The sequence below is a fragment of the Callithrix jacchus genome, chromosome 13, assembly GCF_049354715.1.
Source record: "Callithrix jacchus isolate 240 chromosome 13, calJac240_pri, whole genome shotgun sequence".
NCBI classification, from domain to species: domain Eukaryota; kingdom Metazoa; phylum Chordata; class Mammalia; order Primates; family Cebidae; genus Callithrix; species Callithrix jacchus.
The window spans coordinates 116,220,094-116,232,676 of NC_133514.1; the positions used below are offsets into that span (position 1 = coordinate 116,220,094).

The 12,583-nt window shown below is 38.8% G+C and overlaps 1 protein-coding gene across 2 annotated transcripts in view; it reads right to left on the bottom strand.

Annotated features, from left to right (window-relative positions):
* Positions 1 to 12,583, bottom strand: part of FBXO15 (F-box protein 15) — a 448,818-nt gene that overhangs the window by 100,815 nt on the left and 335,420 nt on the right. The gene's annotated exons all lie outside the window — the stretch shown is intronic.

Here is a 12,583-nt window from a genome sequence, read left to right on the forward strand (position 1 = left end):
TGACTTTGCCCTACAAAGATCTCAGTGACGTTTCCATACTTCTTTTATTTTTCTGTAAGTTATTGAGGTACAGGTGGTATTTGGTTATGTAAGTTCTTTGTTGGAGATTTGTGAGAACCTGGTGTACCCGTCACCCAAGCAGTGTACACTGCACCATATTTGTCTTTTATCCCTCGTCCCCACTCCCAGTCTTTCCCCAAATCCCCAGTGTCCATTGTGTCACTGTTATGCCTTTGCATCCTCAAAACTCAGCTCCCACATATCAGTGAGAACATACGATGTTTGGTTTTCCATTCCTAAGTTACTTCACTTCGAACAATAGTCGCTAATCTCATCCAGGTCATTGCAAATGCTGTTAGTCCATTCCTTTTATGGCTGAGTAGTACTCCATCATATACATACATACACATCAGTTTCTTTATCCGCTCGTTGATTGATGGGCATTTGGGTTAGTTCCACAATTTTGCTATTGTGAATTGTGCTGCTATAAACGTGCATGTGCAAGTATCTCTTTCAAATAATGACTTCTTTTCCTCTGGGTAGATACCCGGTAGTGAGACTGCTGGATCAAATGGTAGCTCCACTTTTAGTTATTTGAGGAATCTCCACACCATAGCATAATTCTTAAGAGTTAAAACTCTGAAGGATCATTGTACTTATGTAACCTACAGTCCTCTCGCTGTCTACATTGTTAATAAAATACAATTTTGAGCAAAGAAATTTCTAGGTCTTCCAGAATTAAAATTAATACATAAAACGGGCCGGGCATGGTGGCTCACTCCTGTAATCTCAGAACTTTGGGAGGCCAAGGCAAGTGAATCACTTGAGATCAGGAGTTCAAGACCAGCCTGGCCAACATGGCAACATGGCTAAGCCCTGTCTCTACTACAAATACGAAAATTAGCCTGGCGTGGTGTCCCAAACCTATAATCCCAGCTACTTGGGAGGCTGAGGCAGGCAAATCACTTGAACCTAGGAGGCACAGATTGCAGTGAACCGAGGTCATGTCATTGCACTCCATCCTGGGTGACAAAGCAAGACTCCATCTAAAAAAAACATAATTAATTTCATATATAAAACACATTTGTGGAAATAACCAGTGACACATGACAATGGCATTCTTTTTTCCTTCATGAAGTTTTTCCTTTAATCTGAGAAACTGTTCTTTTTCCTTTTTTTTAATAATACAATTTGGTCTTCAACCTGTATTTTCATGTTTTGAAAGGGAAATGCTGGAATGTATTAAAATGTGCATCCAGTAATACATTCCAGTATTTCTTTTGACGATGCTCTTTTGACAACGCAACACAACTAGCCAAGTAGACTTTCTCCCACTCATCATTTCGCCGCTCCAGTTTTCAGAAGCTAAGCACCAAGGATTACCTCTGAGTCAGTCACTGTGCCTTAACTCATCTAAATCACATCCAAAGTGTGTCCCAGATACCTCCCCTGACTTTAACATGATAATGCATTTTGAGGTATGCTACTGCAGTAAAGTATAAACTAGTCAATATTTCCTAGAAAATGAATAATATTCCATCAGGTTGCATATCAGAAAGGACTTGATCTTACTTTCTCAAATTTCACCCAAATTTTTAAAAGGAATAGTATATTCATTGCTCCAATCTGCTGATTGCCTACTATGTGCTATGCAGTATTCTAAGCACTCATAGAGACATGAGCAAACACAGTTAAAGTCTGTCACTTATGATATCTAAATCATAGCGGAAGGAAATGTACTACAAACAAGTAAACAAAGATCTCTTCAGTCATGACAGGTGCGATGAAGGATAACATGAAGTAGAAAATGCAAGAGTGATGGGGGTGGTAACTTCAGAGAAGATATCAGAAATGCCTCTCTTAGCAGGTGGCATTCGAACTAAGTCCCGAACCATAAAAGGAAGCAACCATGTGTGAAAATACACAGAACACGATTGTAGACAGAGCAAACGGCAGGAGGGAAGGTAGTGAGATGAGGAAAGTCAAAAAAGTCAAGATATGTGGGGAAGAAAGTGTGGCTCGAACACAGCGAATGCAGGGAAGACCAAATGTCAAACCACAAAGATTTTTTGATTATTTTTCCCTCTGGATTAGAGAGCCATTGAAGAATTTAGGCCAAAGATAGTTTGATGTTATATTATTATATTACATATCAAACGCTTATATATTCACTGCTCTGAGAACTTTATTATGGCTTTATTTTTATCAGCATAATCACCACTCTTTGGCACGACAGCACATGTGTGTTTATTTTGTGTCTCCCACATCAGTGAGCAATTCCCATGAAGGCACAGGTTGCTGCCTGTCTACACGCTGCTGTATTACCACTGTCTACAAACCTTGCACTTAGCAGACACTCAGTAAATATTTCAGGAAAAATGAATAAAGGTATGAATGTTAAAGACCTGAGATGGGAGAATTTTTTTTTTTTTTTTTTTTTTTTTTTTGAGATGGAGTTTCGCTCTTGTTACCCAGGCTGGAGTGCAATGGCGTGATCTTGGCTCACCGCAATGTCCGCCTCCTGGGTTCAGGCAATTCTCCTGCCTCAGCCTCCCGAGTAGCTGGGACTACAGGCACGCGCCACCGTGCCCAGCTAATTTTTTGTATTTTTAGTAGAGACGGGGTTTCACCGTGTTGACGAAGACGGTCTCAATCTCTTGACCTCGTGATCCACCTGCCTCGGCCTCCCAACGTGCTGGGATTACAGGCTTGAGCCACCGCGCCCGGCCCTGGGAGAATTTTAAGAGATAAAAATCCATGTCTGTTTTGACTATGATTAGCATGAGATATCTTACTACACACGACCCTAAAGATGTCAAGTAAGCAATTAGTTATATGAGTTTGTAGCCCAGAGAAATCAAGACCAGAAAAATAAATGTTGGAATTATTCAGATATATCCACGGGACTTAGTGAGACAGTTGAAAGAATTAAAAGAATAATTCAGGTAATAGTAACAATAGTAGCATTATTTATTAAGTGCTTTTGACCAGCTGGAAACTCTGCTGGAAAGACAAAACACTTCCCCTGGCTTTGATCAGCTCTCTCTTCTCATTTTTGCTTTGAATTTCTTAAGTTATGTCTTACAAGTCATAAGTAGTCATCGCTTTAAAAATAATTTGAATGGAAAATTTTCAAAGTAATTATCTCCATTCTAGATGAAATGAAAGTTTTTACTCCTTGAGAACATAAAAGAAACCATACTTTTTAATGTTATAATAAACATAATAATGGCCTTTAGTCTGCCTTTGGGAGCAGCAAAAATGGACATTGGCAGAATTCATCAATAACTGTCCTCTTCTAGGTCAGAGGCTACATCCATGCATTAAATGAAAATTTCACATCACGGGATTTTTAACACTCTTTGCTGACCTCAATTCTCTCCCATTCTCATATGACAATCTGGCTGAAAATCTTTTCCTATGAGCTGCATATTTCCTGTCTTTACTTTAATAGTAAAAATAACTTTTACTGCTATTTCCCACAATGCTGAGGAAGAACACGAGCACAATTTCTACTAACTTGAGGAAGTACTTGAATGATGCCCAAGGCCATTCAGTGAATAAAAGGAATTAAGGGGCTTAAGAACCTGCTTTATATGATCATTATAATCTTATTGCTACTTTTTATAACAATCCAGCAAGCTATATAAACTTTATATATCTTCTATCACTATCCAATGCGTTTTCACAGGCTTGCAAACTCAAGTGAGCCATCCACAGACAGAAATCACCAGAGAGGGAATTAGAAATACTGACTCCCATGTAGGTGGTTGGTTCTCCTTCAGTTAGGTTACGTAGCAGATCAGAGACGGTTTCTATGCCCATTCCTGGTTCAGGAAGGTTCTGGCATCTGAAACCCCCCTGGACTCGGTTCAGAGGTTTAATGGTTTCATGGCATTATTCCAAGCATTTGCTATGCTAGATTCTTTTTAAACATTTAGAATCTCCCTGGTTCTCCTGCCCCCACTTGAAACTACTTGTCCCTGAAAAATTAAGATCAGTGTCCCTTTTATGCTTACAAAGTGAACCTAAGTGGACAATACATTAGATGACCATGCTGCTAATTACTAACATGGGGTTCATTTATGTTCACTTTAGCTTGGGCGCATTTTACCTGAACATGAAGCAAGCCTTCCCAATGCAAGAAAGGGAATTCTCTACCATCACAGACTTCAACAAACTGAACTTCAGTCATGGGGTTTCCTTGAGGGCAGGAAAAGATCTGATTTCTCTAATAATATAAGAAATGCCTATTTCTCTTGGTCCAATAGAATGTCTCGGGTTCACTGCCTTTCTTGAAAAGCCACAGCATAATCTGGTTTCAATAATCTACGTGTATTTGTTTATAAATAAAGTGCCATGGCCCATCGTGGCTTCTCCACTGGATAAATATTATCAACACTCAGTTCTTAATAAGATGATGTTTGTTTTTAAGCCAGTGGTTAAGAATCAACAGCCTAAGAATTAAAACAAATCTAGATGCTTATTCAACCAATAAAATGTTAGGTTGGAAGCAGAGGGTCAAGGCAAACACAGCCTAGTAACGTGTTACTCCTTGGAGGATGTCGTCGATTGTCAAATACTCACCATGACACCACGATTTTCTGTGAGGCTCTCTCTGTAAGACAACAATTAGAATGGGAAGGAAACACTTTAAGGAAGGGGGCATCCTCTCTACACAGGGCATTCACAGTATGTATTGTTGCCCTTGGCAATGCCTTTGTTATAATGACAGCTAAACTTTTATTTATAATGCATTTCATCTTTTTTCTGTAAGTTATTCATCATAACTCCTCTTAGACATAGTAATGATAGAACGACAGCAGTAAGAACAAACCTTTATGGAATGCTTCCTCTGTACCAGGCACCACTCTGAGCTCTGCACAAGTATTAGCATTCATCCTCACTGACACCCTGGGCAGATGGCACCATGATTACCACTAACCTACGGATGAAGAAGTGGAGGCCTCCAGACATCTACATTGCTGGTGCTCACACAGCTAATGGGGGCAGAACAGGACACAGGCCAGGCAGCCTGGCTCCAGCAAGCCACTAAACAGCTCTGCTGTTACTCCATGCTAACTTGCCCCTGGCCACTCTCCCCAAATTTACTTTCATCTATAAAATAACATAATAATGGCAACAACAACAAAATAAAAACAGAAATAAATGCCTTAATGATGCCATTGTCCTCTGGCAGCCATGAAGGTGTGTGGACTCCAGGCTCTTCCCATGCGGTGGGCTACAGGAGACTCTTAGCATTTTCACCATGGAGTCCCCTTTCTGTCAGCTATAAATTATATGTCTTCAAAATTCGCAAAGAGCACATGAGAAATACTTGGGAAGTTGTTTTTGGGAAAAGTGTACATTTCTGAAAGGTGCAACTGAGGCATCCCCCAGAAATAGCATTATGCGCCCTTTAAAAGCTAAAAAAAAAAAATCACTCCTTCTAATATTATTATGTACTTATCTGACTGTGGAGTAGAATCAATGAAAGGAAAGACAGAAAATAGAGTAGCAAGTCCTCTATGACATTTTCCAAAGGACTCTGAAGAGCAAGTGTTATAAAGGAAGAGGAGAAACGATATTATTGGAAACACTGAGTTTTGGGAGTGCTTTGGATTAGGTCTTAAAGATTTATGGGGGAAAATGGTTTAAATGAAACTGCTATGAGCTGACCTTTCTGTAAAAAGTCCTAGACTAAAGATAAATTAATGAGTTTCAAAGTCCATCCATTTAGTTACAATGTAAGTAGTATAATACATAGTATAATTTTAGTGTAAATACAGTGTAAGTAGTATATGAGGGTTTTCTTAAATAGTAAGAGCTATTATATTGTCTGTAGAGCTTCATAAACATGAGTGTAAGATCTGGCTGGTGAAGGTGTTTCACTTGTATTTTGCCATGGTGTTAAGGACAACTATCATCTTACCCTCCTCTTACCACACTATTTGCTAATAGTTAGATGATTTCAATAAAACACACTTGTAAATGCAACCCGGATTCCACCCACTGATGAAAATAAAGTTTTCTTCACCCTAACAATGAAATGGAAAGCTCTACAAAAACAGCTGAACGTGATCAGGACCGGAAATACATTTTCAGAATAAGTAACTTCTTATTTTCATCATAATGGCAATAACCTGAAAATAGGCCTTACAAAATGGAAAATGTATTAATGTTTAAATTTATATTCCCAGAGCCATAAACCAGCCTATCTTTTCATAATACTGTGGTCCGAAGTTCACACAGTAATGATGTAAAGGTTGCACCATAAACTACATTGAAAATCAATGCCATAAACCTTGATCATTTAATTTACTCAACAGGAAGATGTGTATTTTAAAGAATTAATGACAAATTTTTTTGTACATCAGAAGTGTGACATTTTTAGTGCCTAATATTATTAGTAAATAGAAGTCAACATCTTTCTCATTTTGGCATGTATTTAAATCCCTTAAGAATAACTCCCATATCAGCTGAAAAACAGATCCAGCTCATCCTTCAAGAGACTTGGGCCCATTAAAGACCAAGACAGATCTGGTCAGTCCGTCAGGCCTCTTCCATCTGGCCTCTTCAGTCAAATATCAGCCAGAGGTCAGGCACATCATCCCACGCCCTGAGGAAACCCTCGGGCATGAACACTCACTAGTTAGGATTTATAAACTGATCTCATGTGGACAAGAACTTCAAGAGCCCAATTTCTCAGTCACACAAAATGGGGCTAAAGCTGCAGCGTTTCTCTTATCTGCAGGGTTTTGGTCAGGTTGAAGTGGAATAATATCCCTAAGGCTGTCTTCAAGTTATAAAACTCCATTTGCCGGTGGCTCAAGCCTGTAATCCCAGCACTTTGGGAGGCCGAGGCGGGTGGATCACGAGGTCAAGAGATCGAGACCATCCTGGTCAATATGGTGAAACCCCGTCTCTACTAAAAATACAAAAAATTAGCTGGGCGTTGTGGCATGCGCCTGTAATCCCAGCTACTCAGGAGGCTGAGGCAGGAGAATTGCCTGAACCCAGGAGGCGGAGGTAGCGGTGAGCCGAGATCGCGCCATTGCACTCCAGCCTGGGTAACGAGAGCGAAACTCCGTCTCAAAAAAAATAAATAAATAAAAACTGCATTTGCTAACTATATTACAATCACCACTGACTGGAAAATAACTCGTATCTTTTTAAATCCCTCCCTTCCCTCATGAGTGTTCTTGATGAGGTTGATTTTAGAGAAAGATTTCACAATAAAAAGAAAAGAACCCTAAAGATTCAGAGGTTATAAGCACTTTCATATAATTTTATTTTATAGATACATATTATTAGCATTTGGTTTTACAGATGAGAACGCTGAGGTTCAATCAGGGGTTTAAAATGGCCTAAGACTACTCAGTACAAGCAGAAGCAAATCCCCTGTGTTTCTTCTGCCTCACACTGAGAAAATCTGACAATATCACATATCACTGCATTTCATTTGGGTTGAGTGGGTAGGAAAGACACCCTTTCTTAGCAATATTTGGAAGTATCTGAACACAGTAGCACAGACAGCATTAGTCCTGAGCACTTGACGCCCAGCCATGACAACTGCAGAAGGGGCGCCTCCCATAGGGTAAGCTGGCCTGAGACCAGTGGGGACTGGGAGGTGGCTTCATACATCTCTTCACTTTTGCTCTGTGCACCTTTGAGTTCGTATATGAGATTTCTCTACTCAGAACTTAGTGAATACTCAATAAATGTGTGTTAAATACATCTAGCCTTTTGAGAGCAGGGGTAATTTCAAACATTTTTCTCTGTGATTTGTGATACCTGAACGGAATGAGAAATCACTTAAATGAAAACTAATGTTAAGGCTCCTTTGAAAGTAATTTTTTCATCAACAAAGTAGAGGTAATAACCCCGGATGGCAAGATACTGTGAACAGGCAGTGCGGAGGATGGGGGGGCTTTGCCATTGTTGTTCTGTATCTCGCCTTATTATTTCAGAGTTGCGAGGTGGGTTTTTTCTAAGAAGAAAAGATGAAGAAGTCTACAAATTGCCGAGGCAGAATCTATTTCTTTAAACCTTGTTATTCGGGAGTGTAATTTTGATTCTTATTATCAGGAGAAAACAGCACCAACTGAAAAGGTTTTCTTTAATCATTCAATTCATTGCAACATTCCCTCAAAGGAAAAAAGTCAATAATAATGTTCAAATGTAGCAATTGCAGAGAAGTAAAATACAAAAGTACTTTTGTTCCTCGTACACTTAGAGTGCTTCATTTTTCTTCTGAAAAACAATCCTTTTTCCCAAATTTTGCTTTGACAAGCATCCTCAAGATGAACAGAATAAAGCAAGTCATCGACTAGAACTGTTTCAAATGTCCACATACCTTTATTTTAAGATAACCCTCCTGATTAGACTGGGCGGCAGTGAGGTGCAGAGTGGATGGAAGAGACAAAGTTAAACTCATTCAAAGGTTTAAGAAGACAGTTTTGTTTTCTAAAGACCTATGGAAAAGAGATGGGGAGGGCTTTTTAACAGAATAAATAATAGAAAGAAAATTTGCCAGTCTCTAGGACAGTTCCCAGAAAGGCCAGATATATGTGGCTATTATAAGTCTGCGAGACTCCATTTTCAAAGGGGAATGCAGGGACTTGCTTGAGAGGGGAAGCCCCACTGATTTTACAGAGACTCAAGTTCTGACCGCTGGGCGGGCCATTCTCTCCTGGCTGGGGCTGTTTTAAACGCTCCCTTCATGGGCAGGCATCCGCCGAGTTTGGTCCGGATTTCCTTGCTGGTTTTTGGTTCTTGTGAAGGCGTTTCTTGTGTCGACACTTGTTAAACTGGTCCTTGCTGGAGGGACGATCGGTGGAGCTTTCTGTTTGGCCATCTTGTTCTTCCACTTCAGCACTGATTGTTCGTAATGGCTTCGTGGCAGCTGTGATTTTACCCCGGGCACATGGTTTGGATACTAAACTTCTACAAGGGAAAGAAAGTATCCACAGCATAAAACTCAGGAATCGATTCCAGTTTTACCACTTACTAGCAGTGTGAAGTTTGCTGTAAGTGTCGCCTACCATTGTAAGGGGTCACTTCTTAACAAAGTTGTTAAAAAAAAAAATTGTGGGGCTGGGCGCGGTGGCTTGCGCCTGTAATCCCAGCACTTTGGGAGGCCGAAGTGGGTGGATCACTTGAGGTCAAGAGTTCAAGACCAGCCTGGCCAATATGATGAAACCATGTCTCCTCTAAAAATACAAAAATTAGCTGGGCGCGGTGACACACACATGTGATCCCAGCTACTCCGGAGGCTGAGGCAGGAGAATCGCTTGGACCTGGGAGGTGGAGGTTGCAGTGAGTGGAGATCGTGCCACTGCTCTCCAGCCTCAGCAACAGAGACAGACTCCATTAAAAAAAAAATTGTAGGAAAACTGCAGAAAAAGTTCTTAGTAGAGGACTTTATATACAGTAAGTGCTCAGTAGGTGGGGACCAGGGTGGGGCAAATGGATTTCTTTATCTTGATTACTGAACTTTTTGATGAACTCCCACCCTACACACACAAATTTTGTGCCCAAGGGAAATGCCTGACTATCCTTGCCCTAGTGCCAGTACTGGGGTTAATAGATATTAGCTATTATTCTTATTATTTAGGAAGCTTATTTTGCACTTCCTCGTATCCCTAACACCTGAGGCAGAACTCTCAGCAGGTAGTATAAGAAGGAAAGTGAGTGAGGATGATAACACGCCATTTTCTACTCAAAAATATTGATAAAATTATATCATTTTAAAACACTAGTTCAGCTATTGCTAACTAAATAGCTTCAGAGAAAAAGATGATATGTCATTGATTCATTCACTTCTATATTTTATAAGCTTTAAGATAAAGGAAGATTTTAAACTCCAAATTATATAAAAAGCAAACAATATTCAGAATTGGAATTGCTATGGCTTAGGGATACATGGATCATGGGTTAATGTAAGAATCCTATACAAACTCTATTTGGTTAATTAATATTGGTTTGAAATGGTAAATAGTAAAATGAAAATATATTCTATAAAAATATTTGATAAATACTATAATTTATGTTCATATTAAACATTCACATTTCTTGTTACTCCTTGATTGTATTATAAAGCTCATGACAAGTGAAAAGAGAGAAATTTTTTGATATTTCTAAACCTTAGAAATATGTTTCTTTAGAAACAACGTATCAGTTATCTTTTTTTTAATACTTACTTTAATTTTTGCAAAGAAAGCAATTTAGACATGGAAAAGATACAGAAAAAGTCTGCCTAAAAGGTTACAAGTGATTGTTAACATTAAAAGTATGAAGGAAAAAGTATCTTTGTTTCTATTTTTGGCCCCTATGCCATGTGAACTGACTTTCTTCAGCAGAGATTCTGGATACCTATTTGCACTTTAGATAACATATTTTCTTTGCTATAATTTTCCTTTCTCCCATGCCAATGTACACCCCTGGTGATTAATAATCAAAAATATTTCCTAATAGGAAGGATTTAATTTGTAACAAAAATCTATGGAAAAGGCTGTGAAAATTAAAAACAGTATAAAACAAAAATAAGGCTTTTTAAAGACATAAATTTTTGAAACCATCTTTCATACAAAATAGGTCACAAAATGCCAGTAAACTTGCTCTGTGACTGTAATAAATTGGTGCATGCCTTTAGAAAATGAAGACAGCAATGCTCATTAAAAGTACAGATAAGACAAATATGGACTAGTATTTTCTATCGCAACACTGCGTGGATTTTATTATCATTTATTCACAGTAAGCCGGGGATGGAATGTAAACTGACCTCACTGGGACCTCACATGTCAGGGACATGGTATGTTTCTCATTACAGGGAATAAGAAGTTGCAGATTGTGTTAGGGTTCTCCAGAGAGACAGGACCAATGGGATACAGAGAGTAAGAAATAGAAAGAGATTTATCATGAGGAATTTCTTCACATGATTATGGAGGCTGAGAAGTTCCACAATCCGCTATCTGTGACTTGGAGGCCCAGGAACCCCTGCAGTGTAGGTTCCAGTCCAAATCCAAATGGCCAAGAACCAGGTGCACCATTGTCTGAGGGCCACCACAGACAAAAATCAACCCAAAATGAACTAAGGATTTACACCTAAAAACTGAATGTATAAAACTCCTAAAAGAAAACACAGGGGAAAATAATTCATGGAAATGATCTAGGCAATGACCTATTGAAAGTAACATGAAAAGCACATGCAGCAAAAGTAAAAATGGACAAAGGGGATTACTTCAAACTATAAAACTTCTTTACCACAAAGAAAACAATTGGCAGGTGAAGAGACAGCCCATGGATTGGGAGAAAACATTTGCAAACTGTACATCTGATAAGAAATTAATATCTGAAATATATAAGGAACTCCTCCAACTCACTTAAGAAAATAATTCAATTAAAAAATGGGCCGGGGGCCAAAGTGGCTCCCGCCGGAGGTCGTGGCGCTTGTGAAGGCAAGGTCATGAGTTCAAGGCTAACCTGAGCAACCTCATAAGCTCAAAACTGATTGGCAAAAAAAAAAAAAAAAAAAATGGGCCAAGAGCTTTAATAGACATTTCTCAAAAGAAGACATTCAAATATCCAAGTGGTATATGAAAAGATATTCCACATCACTAATTATCAGAGAAATGCAAATCACTAACATCTTAGGTATAATACAATTAGCTTCTAATCTCTTAGAGTGTGAGGAATAGAACACAAACACCTGGCTCATTTGTGGTGACAGAGTTTCTATAATAACATTTTTCAGTAGTCATTTCCATTCAACTCTACTTTTCTCAAGGAATTACTGGATTATAGATGTTCTTTTTCCCCCCGACATCTGCAATCTATTAGTGTCACTGCCCTAGATAGTCTTCAGACCTACCTTCAATGCTGAGAAGAAATGCAGATTGTACACGTGTTCCTTAACCTGCAAGGATCTTCTTTTATGTGAACACAAAACCCGATGCATCAAATGTTACACATGTGTCTATTGGTTTGAGAACACCTTCATCATAGCTCATTCACTGGATAAGAGAATGGGTAAAGGCCTAATGTTTTCCTGAATTTGAACTAAAAATGTGAAACAGTCCAATTTGAGGCTTTAGGAAGATGATGGTTTCTCTACTGTAACCAGCTGATGTCAATGACAAAATGTCTAACAGGAACTTACATAGTTTATGCACTCTTAAATGTTAGGGAATATTTCTGAGAATATGGCTTGAACAATGTATTGAAAAAGAAAACAATGTGGGTTGTGATTTATTTTTACCATAGAGAACATATGCCTATACTACAGATACACAAATAATTAAAAATCACCACCACCATGTAATATAAATTTTGTTCAAAAAATTACTTAGCTTCTGTTCCAGATTTACCATTAATTTTCCATCCAAGAACACTACTCTCATTTTCACTTTCAAACCATCTGACCTTGCCAAAATGCCAGGCATCTTGCTGTGTAGACATATTAAGCCAGTGCTAGCAATGCTAAGTTGAGAAGAACTGAGAATTCATGAGGGATTATCAACCCCCCAAAAAGCATTCCAAGCTTTGAGCAATGGCTGTCTAATGCATTTCAATGAGCCGTCCC